General features: G+C 42.6%; 1 protein-coding gene across 7 annotated transcripts in view; it reads right to left on the bottom strand.

Annotated features, from left to right (window-relative positions):
• The window catches only part of LOC108314566 (ERC protein 2-like), a 439,969-nt gene that overhangs the window by 90,909 nt on the left and 335,520 nt on the right, over positions 1–13,540 (bottom strand). For 2 of the 7 annotated variants that reach the window (XR_005202640.1, XR_001829554.2), the window contains exon 6: positions 10,025–10,211. The exons of 4 other annotated variants lie outside the window; for them this stretch is intronic. The gene's annotated coding sequence lies outside the window, so the exon portion shown is untranslated. Of the gene's footprint in view, positions 1–9,995; positions 10,212–13,540 lie in introns of all 7 variants that reach the window. One more of the 7 variants, XR_001829551.2, reaches the window with a different exon arrangement.

The raw sequence follows: 13,540 nt of genomic DNA on the forward strand, positions 1-13,540 counted from the left end.
GAACAGAAATGTAAAGGCAAAAGCATTAATAGAGATGAAGGAGATTATTAATGAAAGATAAGAACAACCTACCAGGAGCTATAACATTAAATGATTACATTTCATATAATTAAAAGTATATCCTAGATATAGAAAACAAAAAATGACCAAATACATAATTATTATGAGGATTTTAATGCTTATCTCTCAGAAACTGAGCAGTTACCAGCTAAAACATTAATAGAGATTTAGAAGATTTGTTATATAATTTATAAGCTTCATCTAAAGAATATACAAAGAACATGCACCCAGAGAGAGAATTCTCTTCAAGTACATGTGAAATATTTACAAAAATTTGAACATGTGCTTGGTCACTTAAAAATCTCAATAAAATATAGGAGACATTATTATATACTTGATATCTGAACTTCTCTGTTAAAAGAAGAATGATTTTAGAACCTTACGCATCAAGGCCAATCCACCCAGTTTCCACCCAGCCTAGAAAATAGCTCTCATTTTCTAAGGCTTGTCTTGGTGTTATCTCCTCAGAAAAATCTCTGATCACCTTAAGTCCAGTAGTTCCTCTCATTTCCAGTGACTCTTTAATAATTCTACTGTATTTTCCTTCATACTCTTCATGCAACTTATCAGTTTCTGAAATCATCCTATTTGTTTATTGATTCACTGCCTCCCGTCTCTACCCTTTGAAATATAATGTATTTGCAACATCTAGCTCCTGGAATGGAGCCTGGAACAGATGAGGCATCAGTGAACATGGGCTGATGAAAGCCTGACTTGGCACCCTACAGTGGCCCCAGCCCCTCATAGAGGTATAGACCTTGCTTCTAGAAGAGCTTACACTACACTAGGATTATTTGTGTTACAAGTAAGAAATAGTGAGTTTGTCATCATATCCACATACATAATAGATGGCAAATAAATGACTAAACTATGTCCTTGTCATGCACCAAAAGAAGCCTGACACCTTGGGAAGCCATATCACCTGTTTACAGCCACATCTGGCTGATTCCTGACTGAGAGCATTACTCTGCTCCTCCACGTGGCCTCCACGTCGCCTGCCACACATCCTATGATGCATCGAGGCTGCAAGTGAGGACAGAGAAGAAAACTTGCAAATGTGTTTTTCATCAAACTCAGTGATTCTATTACTATTACATAGATACTAGTGTTTGCCAAACTGATTAAAATTGACTCAAATTATCATTTTTTACAATAACTGCATGTCTATACCAGGACTGCATTTTCCAAATAAAGAAACAAAGAAAATAATAGCTCACTGACTCACAATCAGCAGTGTGGCCATATTATCAGTTCAATAGTTAAAGAGGGAGGAATCACTGTGTGACCTTGGACAAGTTGCTTAGTGGCTGAATTCTCAAGTTTCCACATCCATGAAATGCTCAGAACATTAATGCTGACTACACAGGCTGCTATGAAGACTAATTAGATTACTCCATTAAAGCACTGAACATAGTACATATGTCCCAATGAGCTCGATAAATGTCACTAGCATTTCAGACCCTTGCATAGTCAACTTGATTCCTTTGCACTGGTTTGCAAGCTCTGCTCAAGAAACAGGTTTTTGATCATCTGCCTTCCAGAGCCCTTCTGGAGTTGCACCACTGTTAGGGAATGAGCCTTAATGTTCTTTTGAATCTGATTAAATCCATTCCTCGCTGTTAAACAGTGGAGCTAGAAACATCCTGGCCAATGCCAGATGTATTTGTTGAATGGCCTTTTTGGTGAAAATTTCAGGAAGATGGGGCTGCTACAGGGGCAGCCAAGATCGCAGCGTTGATTAACAAAGGGGCAGATTGTCTGGGGAACATTCTTCTTTGACCTAACCCTTCTTCCTCAGAAGGAGTTATTCTAGAATAGAAAGTTTATACCACAGACACTGGTTTGCCAGATCTGTCCCAACACTGTAGCCACTGGTGAGAGTCATCAGGCAGTAGAGATTTTCCCTTGAATTGGTAGTTACTTGAAGAAGGACACAAGCGGGCTTTAAATTTATCAGGGAAGACAAGTAGTACAATTTTGACAAGGACTCCCTTTAAATATTGAAAGTTCTGCAGATTCCTCCACCTAAGCATAATTTTATTTCTCTTCAAATAAATGTCTGTTTAATAAATGACTAATAATTATAACCTCCCCTGTGCTCCAGAAGAAGCCTGACACCTTGAGAAGCCACGTCGCCTGCTTACAGCCACATCTTGCTAAGGACAGAGCCTGATTCCCAACTGTAAGCATTATTCTGCTTCTCCATGTGGCCTCCACGTTCCCTACAACACATCCTATGATGCATGGAGACTGCAAATGAAGACAGAGAAGGCAACTTGATACATGATAATCAAAAGCTACTAGGAATTCAGTAATGTTCTGAAATGCTAACAAATTTAAATTCAGTAATGTTTTTTAAATTTTAGAATTCACAATAGTGTCTATGCACACATCAGAGAAATTATCACACATATTTACAAGACATTCTATTCTGGATCATGATTCATTATATGTGTGTGTGTTTTTGCAGATTTGAGGCCTCCCAAGGGTCTCTTTAGTCCACAGATAAGGACCTAAGTCATGTAAAATGTAGAGTTTGTTCCCTTTAGAGTTTTTTAAACATCAGCACTATATCAATAGTGCTATGCTGTAGAAAAAGGAGAGTAACTATAGTCACTCTATTGTAAGAAATTCTTCGTTGAAATATTCACACTCAATAGGTATGAGATTTTGATGAGGTTGAAGATAACAATTTTTGTCTATCAAATTATTTATTTTGCACCTCAAGGTTGATCTTTAAAATTGAGTCTTGTGGATGAATAGGGCTTTGGCCTTGGTAGAAGATCCAAGTTCTATTTTCGTTTTCACCAGGAACTAACAACACAGCTTTTGACAAATTATATCGCTCTCTGGGCCTCAGTTTCCCTATCAGCGAAAAAGCTCATGTGAGGCACTGAGGCAGAAGACTATAGACAGGACAGAAAATGTAAGGGAATTTCTACCATCATCCACCCAGTAAAAATGCAGTAATTGAATCAAAGCCAGCATTAGAAGTAGCAAGGAGCTGAATCACTGCTCTAGAGAATATCATCAGCAAAATAGGCTGCAATCTTGTGAGGTTATCCCAGAATACAGAGCTGTGACCTGTAAGGGACAAGATGATAGATATGATAATTACATAATGAGAACCAGAGGATAACAGATACTCTTGAAAAAAGAAAGACCAAAAACTAAGAAAGGGAGCAATACATTTATGCAATGAAACACACACAGGCAGGTTAAAAGGGCTTAATGAATACCAGAAAAAATGTAAAAGAGGTAAGCAGCAAAAATAATCTGGCACAATTATTGATGTGCTGATGTAAAAAAACGAACTACCTGCATCTAGATAGAAAATAACAGGGTGCCTTTAAGAGCACACATCAAGGTGGGCCTCAAGAACCTGCCCCCATTGAAGTACCTCTCTGCCATCATGCAGAAGATGGGGGAAACATTTGTGTCTGGCATCTTCTCCCCACCACCCATGTCCAACTTTTTGTTGATTTATTTGGATTTTCAGATGAAGACAGTATTTCTGGTTTTTGCATTATACCTTTTTCTTTTAAGAGCTTCTTATGACACGCATACTCTTCTCTGATTCCAGCGTATGACAGTGACTTGTGATGCCCAAAACCAATTCAGGAAGAGGAACAGAAGCCTCGAAGAGTGCCGATGGGGGCAGAACACTTGTCCCAGAGAGCAGGGAGTTCTGCACAAGCCTCCATGCAGGCCTTTAGAAGCTGTCTGTGTGGACACGGCCTCTGCACCTCACCCAGAGCCATTAAGTCAGAATCCCTAAGGCAGTGCCTGACCAAGTGTCCATGTGGTTCTTATTGGCAGCCTGGGTGATGAGCCGCTGATGTCGCTCCTACTGGCCCTGACTTGTGGCATCTGGACAAGGAACTGGTTAGGTAAATCTGGGCATCATTAATGCCTGCTGCTGGCCACAGCAAGCTTGCCACAGGCTCTCTTCTGCAGGGCCAAAGCAGGGTCACACACCATGTGGACGGGGACTGGGGAAACATGAAGGAAGGAAGAGAGGCAGGTGTGAGGAAGGCCACATTGGTGACCAACAGACTAGAGAGGGCCAGCTGGACAAAGGATCTGGGTGAATCTCATGGAAACATAGATTGCTATATCAAGAGCAAGAGCATCTGTTTTTCTTTTTTTTTTTTTTTTTTCCAAAAATCCAGAAAACCAGAATAGTGTATTATATTTTCAGGTTTTTAGAACACTCTGAGCCAAACAAAATGCCATCTGGGTGGAATTGGCTTCTAAGCTTCATATGGGACTCCAGGCTCAAATTCTTCATGTCCGCAAGAATTGCCCTTTTATTTTAATCAAGAAAGTCCTCATCAGAAACAGGCCAGGCCTTTTTCAGCAAGCAGAAATGTAGGTGCTCCAAATGACTATCATCATTCATTCGTTCATGGTTTAAAAAGCTACTCAGACCCCGCTGAAGTTCGGCTGCTCCCTGCCATTTCATATTCACGTTGGCTGTGTGCAAACAACCAGAGAGCTGTCCTTCGGCACTCAAAAATGTCAGAGCTCAAGCCACGAGTCCAGGAAATGAGTGCTTCCCGCCTATGGGGGAGCTCTGCCCCACTGAAGGGAAGCCAGCACATTCAGAGCGGGTAGCTTGAACAATCACTCCTAAATAAGAGAAGGATAAAGAGCCAGGGAGCCAGGTGCAGCGGCTCATCCTTGTAATCCCAGCACTTTGGGAGGCTGAGGCAGGAGAATCCGTTGAATGCAGGAGGTTGAGACTGCAGTGAGCCATGTTCATACCAATGCGCTTTAGACTGGGCTACAGAGTGAGTGAGATCCTATCTCAAAGAAACACGCAAACAAAAAATATTAGGGCTTCTGGAAAAGTCCATGTGACAGGAACACAAAGGGACCCAGATGCCAAAGTAAGTGTTCCACTTCCTCTTTAATAACCAGCATCCACTGGGAACTTCCCACGAGCCAGGCTTTGTGTTTTAGCTGTACAGTGAAACAGTAAGTCCTCAATAACTATTTCTGAATGGGTGGATGAATAAATGAATGAATCAGGCATCTCTTTTATTTCACATTCCTAAAACTGAGCCTTAGCATTGTGAGGGCACTTAGATTTACATAATCTCTTCCTTCCTTTTTCAACCATTTTTGAGGGCCAGATCTGTGGGAAGTCAGTGTGTGAGGGACTGAGGAAACAAGAGAACCTGCCCTCAAATGTGTTCTAGACAGAAGAACAGGTCAGTGGGAGAAGGCAGTGCTCTGAGAAGATTCTCTGAAGATGCTCACAACCCTTCCCTAAAAGCCATACAAACCCCCTAACAGGAATAGTGAATGTTCACTGCAGGCAGCTTTGCTCTCAAGGAGACCAGCAGAGGCTGCCCTAAAAAGGAGGTATCTCAGACAGAGGCACCATGAGAGTTGGAAGAACGAGGAAAAGAACCAGAAACAGGTGCCATGATGCTGATGTCATGCTAGGACAATGTCCATGTTAGTGGGCACTTGGAAACCTCAGTCTCTGCAGGATAAGCGCTCTGCCGCTGGGGTTCACTCTGCGGTGGTGTTGATCAGAAGGTTCTCCACTGTGTAGCCTCTGTGGGCAGAATCCTAGCTATTGTGGGACATGATACCAGCTCCCTGGGGACACTTTCCCTTACCCCTCTTCCCATGCCACCAACCTAACCTAACACAACCTAATACCTAAGCCATCAGATGCTCATTCACACCCAATGAACACCTGGTAATCTTTCATTTCATGGTCTCAACCTCATGTCTCTGCTTGCCATCTCCAGAAGGTACTGGTTGGTCCCTCCCTCCCTCCCTCCTTCCCTCCTTCCCCCCCCCCCCCCCTCTTCTTCTTTTCTTCCTTCCTTCCTTCTTTTTTTTTTTTTTTTTTTTTTTTTTTTTCTTTCTTTCTTTTTTTTTTTTTTTTTTTTTTTTTTTTTTTTTTGAGACAGAGTCTTGCTCTGTTGCCCAGGCTAGAGTGCAGTGGTGCAATCTCAGTTCACTGCAACGTCTGTCTCCTAGGTTCAAGCAATTCTCTGCCTCAGCCTCCCGAGCAGCTGAGATTACAGGTGGCTGCCACCATGCCCAGCTAATTTTTGTATTTTTAGTAGAAATGGAGTTTCATCATCTTGGCCAGGCTGGTCTTGAACTCCTGACCTTGTGATCCACTGCTTTATCCTCTCAAAGTGCTGTGATTACAGCGTGAGCCACTGCACCCAGCCTTGTTTCCCTTTTCTATGCTGTGCTAGGTTTCTGTACTCATCCTTCAGAGTATGTCTCAAAGTGTGAAAATGTAGTTATTTGCTAAGTCCTGCCCAGCCTCTGGCTGTGGGTTCCCAGAAGGTGGGACAGGGTACACCTGCCTTGTCCCTACTCACTAGGGCAGACTAGCATCTCCTTAACAATAAGAAGGCCTCCCTCATATATCCACAGAGGCTAAGGCAGTAAGGATATTCTTACTCCGCATCCTGGGAGATCTTTACAAGGTAAGTACTTAGAAGCTGAGAGAGACCTTAAGAAGCATTTCCCCCTTCCCTATTTCCATGACTTCTCTTTTCTACGGATCTCAAATGAGAGGCTTCCTAATGAGCACATAATGTCTAAAACCAGATATACTAGATTTATAAAATCTAGTCTGTTATTGTGAAAATTAGAGCTAGAGATAGTCAGAACAAAAATAAGACAAAAAAATCCAAAAACCATAGCCCTTGTTCTCAGACTCAGAAGTCCTAAATCTTTAAGAAGCCCTTTGCCTCAAATCCAATGCATTTTTAAAAACAAATCATATTTGAAATATGTGTCTCACTTTCTCGTTATGAAGAAAATCCTGAGATACAATATTTTCACGTTCCATAAAAATCTAAACAGCCGCTTTATTCACAAATCACATGGTATATATAATTTCCCAAAGATCAAAATTGGCATTCACACATAATCTTCTAAAAAGACAAAATCCAATGAATACAGTCACCATTCTTTCTAAAACTTCAATAAAGAACAGTAAAAAATCATTCACTGGCTCCATCAATATTCTGGTGCAACACAGATGATTTCACCCTCTACCTCTTTTTGGCCACGTTTATTCGGTTCCCACTGTGCCTGCCAGGCTGGCACTCAGAGAGAGAGAAAGCAATGAAAATACATTACACTAGATGAAACTAAACTACTTTAACATTTCCTTAATGATTCGGCAAATCCTTTCAGACTTTGCTAGCACTGTGAGGGCATTTGGATTTGCAGAATCTCTTCTTTGATTTGTCAACAATTTTTGAGGGCCAGTGCTGTGTGAAGTCAGTGTCTAAGGGACCAAGAAAACAACAGAGAACCTGCCCTCAAGCTGTGTCCCGGATAGAAGGACTCATCAGACCTGTGAAAGACTTAAAGGTGAGGCTGCTAATATGGATTATGCTATTAATATATTACACATCAATATATAAAAATATTGATAATATTAACCAGTGGAGACAGTAGCTAAGAAATATTTTATCATATGAAAAAATACTTCAGTGTCCAAGACTCTTATTTAACTTTTACAATTCTCTCTACTCTACTTCCCTTTTCTCTATGTTCCTGCTGACACTATACTCAGCAGGCATGTCTGAGGATGAAAAAGAGGGCCAGCACAGAACAGCAGGGCATCGGGGGAGGGAGGGAACAGCATCAGATGAGGCTGGGAAGGGAGTCAGGGGATGGAGCATGCCAGGCCTTGTAGGCCTGAGCTAAGCATTTACATTTATTACAAGTACAAAGGGGGCTGCCTGGAGGGGTTTAGGAAGTGAGTGTATGATGTAATCTACATTTTGTAAAGATCACTCTGCTAACCTGCCTGATGAATTTATGCCTTATGCCCTTGATCAGATCACAAGCAGCTGGATGGCAGGGCCATACGTAGTTACTGTCCCTTTAACACCCCCACATTATGGACTGGCAGAATGTTAAACCAGTGGCTCTTAAACTTTCCTGTGCATCAGGATCATCAGAGGCCCATTTAAACACATCTTGTTGGACTACACCTACAGAGATTTTGATTCAGTGGGTCAGGGCAAAGCCTGAGAATTTACATTACCAAGAAGTCCCCACATGATGCTAGGATGCCAGTTGCTCTTCCAGGCACTGCACTTAGGGTACCTTTTAAATCTATTTGCAGAATAAATCAGTCAGTGAAGAAACGTGCAAGTTTTTTTTTTTTTTTTTTGGTTGGGTGGTTGATTTTGAGACAGGATCTCGCTCTGTCACCCATTCTGGGCTACAGTGGCATGATCATGGCTCAGTGCAGCCTTGAACTTCTGGGCTCAAGCAATCCTATAGACTCAGCCTCCTAAGCAGCTAGAACTACCGGCACGCACCACTATGCCTGGCCAATTATTTTATTCTTTTGTTGCCCACGCTGGTCTCTAACTCCTGGCCTCAAGTGATCCTCCCACCTTAGCCTCCCCAGTCACTGGGATTACAGCCATGAACCACCATGGCTGGCGAAAATATTTTTAAAACAAACAACAGAAATAATCAGTGGTTTGCATTTGATGTAAAATGCAATCATTTATTCTTTTTCTTTTTAAAAATTATTCTCTTCACCCTATAATGGAATGATAACAAAAGGACTAATCATTGTATATAGCAGCACTATGAAAGGAATTAGATCATTGTGATTAGGCAAGATGAGATACTTCAGAAGCTGCACTGCCAAGTTTAATTATAAAATTAAGTGTCATTGAAATAATTTTTTATTGCAAAAGTATTTGACTTACTTCCGTAGTCAGTTATTACAATACTGCCTCAGTCCAGAAGGAATATGAGATAGTGAGGCATCTCTTGGTTCAATTCCAAAACTGAAAATTAAACTACAATTTCCTTACAACTCAGGAATAGAACTCACCATGGCTCATTCTGTTTGGTTCAAAGTGCACAATGTTGATGAATACATCTACTACAAAAGCAAGTAGATTCAAACTCTCTTCCTAGAAGGAACCCCCAAAGATTCCAACTTAGGTGCTTATTATGCCAAAGCAAAAGTGAAACTCAAGAGTGCAAAGTAAAGAATACAAGTCAGACCTAGGAGCATACAAGAAGCATTCTGCAGCCTATAATCCTACATCCAACCAGAGCAGCCAGCTTTGGAGTCTGCAGCCCTGATTACAGGAGGAACTCGTGCTCCTTCAATGCCCACAATCAAGTTGCATTTTGACCTCTGCCAGTGGGATCTCAGGAAAGAAGGAAAGAAGCACAAGAAGCAAAATGCCAATGCCCTGTGGTTTCTGTGGGTTTATTTTCTTCAGACACAGGTGAGGCTTTGGTTTCCATGTACCAATGTCCATTCACTCAGAAATTATTATCACAGGCCAATCAACAACAGATAGCTCAACTCAGTGATGGCTTGGGGTTTAGGGGTTCAGTAGGAAGCCCTCTGGTCTGAAACTTGAAAAGTCATAGGTTCATATTCTGCTTAGGGAAGAAGCTGGTTAGGTATACCCAAAATCATATAGGGCTGGTGAAATCTCATCCATTCATTCTGTAGTTACTCAGGATCTCATGGTCTAAGGAGTCGACTGGGCTGGGCTGGGGTGTAGAGGAAGATTCAAAACATCAAAAGCCACAAAATTAAAACAAGAAAACCTGTTGAAAATCACAGGCCTTGAAAAGCAAGTAGTAAATATAATAGTCATTAAATAGCAACCAATGACCAACCTCCCTCTCTGTCCATGTAGCAAGATCCAAATAACACTGTGTGTGGCCACCATGAGGCTGACACAACAATTTACATCATGTGGATGATGGACCTAGATTCTTGTCCTACACTAGTGGGAACCATGGAACAGTCAGGCTGTGAATTAAATAAAAAAACAGTAACCCCTACACGCTAGCAAAATATAAAGTACATGTGAGCCCCCAAATCCAAGCTCATTATTCAGAGTCTCTCTGAAACCCAGCACCCCATGGCATTTGCTGTTACCCACCTCCAAAAGGGTAAAAGTAAACATTGGACCTGCTCTGGTGTTAAACTGCCACCGGATCCTCCCCGCTGTCTCCCTCCTCCTCTTCTTCTTTACAGACAGGTAATGTTGGATCTTGAAGGGACTGGGGGCTCCCACTCTGGGCAAAGGTTGGACAGGTGACCAATGTACAGCATGAGATCTGGCTGTGCCTATGTGCCTCCGACAGAGCTGGATCATCTGGGACAATGAAAATTATAAGCAACAAGAAAGGAGTATTAACAGCAAGGGCAGGGAAACCAGGGCAGCACACACCACAGTTCCTAGGACACCCAACAACCATTCCTTTCCTCATTCAGTCATTCTACACACATTCATTAAGCACGGTGCCAGGCTCTGGAGGTATCGTAGTGACAAATAGGAACACAGGCCCTGCCCCCGTGGAGCTTACGGGCTTTGTGGGAGAAAGACAAGACAAGCAGTTACAGGACAGCAGGTAAGGAAAGCTTAGATGGTGTCATGGAGCACCAAGCAAAGGCAGCCAGCCCAAGCTGGGGGTGAGTGGTCAGGGAAGGCTTCCCGGGAAGAAGTGACATGTAACGCTGAGCCTGGAGAACCCATGGAGGGAGCCAGCCAGGATTGGGGTGGGTCAGCACATCCAAGATTCCTGAGAGAACATGGCTGTCTGAAGGGCTGAAAGTCCTTTGCTCTCAGCCATTCTGCAACCTGTAATCCTACATCCTGCACCCAGTTTTGGAGTCTGCATTCCTAATTACAGGAGGAACAGGTGCTCCTCCAATGCCCACAATCCAGTTGCATTTTAACTTCTGCCAATGGGATCTCAAGAAGGGAAAGAACTTAGAAAATAGCTTTTTTTTTTTTTTTCCTGTAAGAAGAGAGAGAGAAAAACAATAATGCAGAGTTTAGCTGCTACAGAATAGACCCAGTTGCAACAATCTTTTCTGCATACCAGCATCAGGGGTAAGGGAGATGCCACCCTCATGGAGGTTGTTGAAACAGACAAGAAGGTGGATCACAGTTTGTAATCACAATATGGGAGCCCACTGTGCCCCTTCCTTTCCTCCAAGTCCCTGAGAAATTGCAGAGGGAGCACTTTGTTCCTCTTACCCTTGGTGTTGATGTCTAAAAGGCTATCACAGACATGATGCCTCCCACTTGCCTTATGTAACTAAGGGAAACCAGGTAGCTTATGCAACCAATCTTGTCAGGGGCCTCTGTGTGGGGGGAAAGCAAAAACAAAAACAAAACAAAACAAAAACCCTCAAAGCTGGGAATGTCCCAGCATTTTGAATATTGTCCAGGATTCTAGCTACCTTTGCATTATGAAAGAGACCACTGGGTAGTAAGCTTCTGGTCATTTGACCAAAGACACACAGTCCAAAGTAGCTTTCTGTTTTAATATTATCATATGATCCAAGTCCTACAAACAACATCCCTGATTGAAATGGAAAAGAAACGAAACCCTCGCTTCTAAGAAGCAGAGCAAGTAGCTTTTTTAGAGACAAAGAAAGGATGTCTTCTTAACCTATGACAACACAAATTTGTGTAGGTTTTCCCTCCACCACGTAAGTAAGCAATTAGGTTTTTTACAATAAAAATATCCCTGTGCATGTGCAAACACCAGAGGCAATCATATAATTATCCTGCCCAATCAGATTCAATTGCTGACAGTTGAGTTCCCACTGCTCATTAGCTTCAGATCACAAAGAGGTCTTTACGGAAGCCCTTTGCTTCTCTTTACAAAGGTTCCTATGATGCTCCGATTAGCACCCCCACTACCTCACGCAGGATAATCATCCCCAAATCACCAGGGCCAAGGCCAGCCTCCTCTGGCTTCCTTCTGAAAAAATAAAAAGAGAAATTCGAAGACACGCTGGCTTAAACACCCTTGCTTCATTTGGGGATCTCACTTCTAAATATAATAGTAACCTTTCACCCCCACACTTTAAGTGCCGTAATTACGTAATTAAAACCAATTATGTCATTTAACAGAGACTTTTTCAAGATACGGCAAGCCAATTACCTCAATCATTGACCTCAGAAGATTTCCCACACTGACCTGCAACCATAAGAAATAGGATAAATTTAGACACTGGCTTCCGAAGGCTGGCATGGACTAGTGGGGTGGGTCGTAGCTGGTCTAGATTCTTCGAGACTCTGGAAGCTAAATTGAATTCATTCCCATCTAACACCATCTCTACTTCTTTGCACAGTCCTTCCCGTATCCCAGGATAATTACTTGACTTTTCATAATCACTCTGAAAGAATGATTATTTCCATGTTGCAGACAAAAAAAAGGCAGAGAGAGTCATAAAGTTATCTCAAGTCAAGCAGCTAGTTAACAGCAACGCTAAGGCAAGACCTAAATCTTCCACCATAGAATTCAAAGCCTTCATGTAGCCAGTAGCGTGTGGGTGACTCTCTTACCCTAATTTCCCTTTGAGACAACACATTTGCCCCCACTTTAATTTACCTGCACCGCACAGGGTTCCACTGCAGCTCAGGGGGTGTGCCCTAAGCTGCCACAGCCAGTCAGCTTCTAGCATTCTTCCCCCAGCCACAGCATTGGTTCAGAATGAGCACATGATCTCATCAAAGCCAATGAGAGACACCGACACTTTTTGCTGGGGCTGTGGGACCTCTGTCTAACTGCCCTTGGAGTAAGAGGAGGTAAGAGTGGACACTGGCAGGCATCATGCTCCACTGAGGAAGTGAGGGTGAATGGAGCCAAGAGATGTGGAGGGAAAAACTGGTTCCAGGAAAACACCCTCTATTCCCCATCCCTTCATGCTTCCAGTAGGAGCATGGAAAACACGGGTTATTCAACAGCACACCGGAGAAAGCAGGAAGAGCGCCACCTACAGCTTGGGTAGGCTCCATTTCCAGGATGGAATCAATCCACTGTGGCTCCGAGGCCTGCTTCTTTCTTGCAACACAGTTAAATGCCTCCAGTTTTTGAGTTATTTAAAGAACATACCGTTTTATGGGCAGGAGGAAGCACTTTAATCTGCAAAATGATTTTTATCACAAACTAAACATCCTTGTAACTTTTTGGTCCTCTGCTTTGGTCGAAGTTGTCTCCTTGGAGCTCAGACAGCTGTTGGAGCTAAGAAGATCTGCCTCCACCCTGCACTTTGCCCTGCTCGTTGGTACCCTGGTGCTCTCCAATTTCTGGATCCATGTGGGATATAAGAACTCAGGATCAGGAAACCTACACTCATCAAAATGGGGCATTTTCTTTTCTTTATCCCAGGACTTGAGGAAAAGCAAAAAAAAAAAAAAAAAAAAAAAAGCAAGAATTCCTCTAATTCAAGGTTTTTTCAACCTTGACACCTGAAGTTTTGGAGCCAGATAATTATTTGTCATCAGGACCGCTTTGTGAATGCAGGATATTTCTGACCTCTACCCGCTAGATGACCCATTAGCACCCCTCTCCTCAATTTGGGACAACCAAAAATGTCCGTGGACATTGACAAATGTTCAGGGATAGGGGCCAAGATCCCCCCTCACTCCCCAGCTCCCCATTTCCTGGTTAAAAACCACTGCTG

This window comes from Cebus imitator, unplaced genomic scaffold (genome assembly GCF_001604975.1).
Source record: "Cebus imitator isolate Cc_AM_T3 unplaced genomic scaffold, Cebus_imitator-1.0 Scaffold8, whole genome shotgun sequence".
In the NCBI taxonomy this organism is placed as follows: domain Eukaryota; kingdom Metazoa; phylum Chordata; class Mammalia; order Primates; family Cebidae; genus Cebus; species Cebus imitator.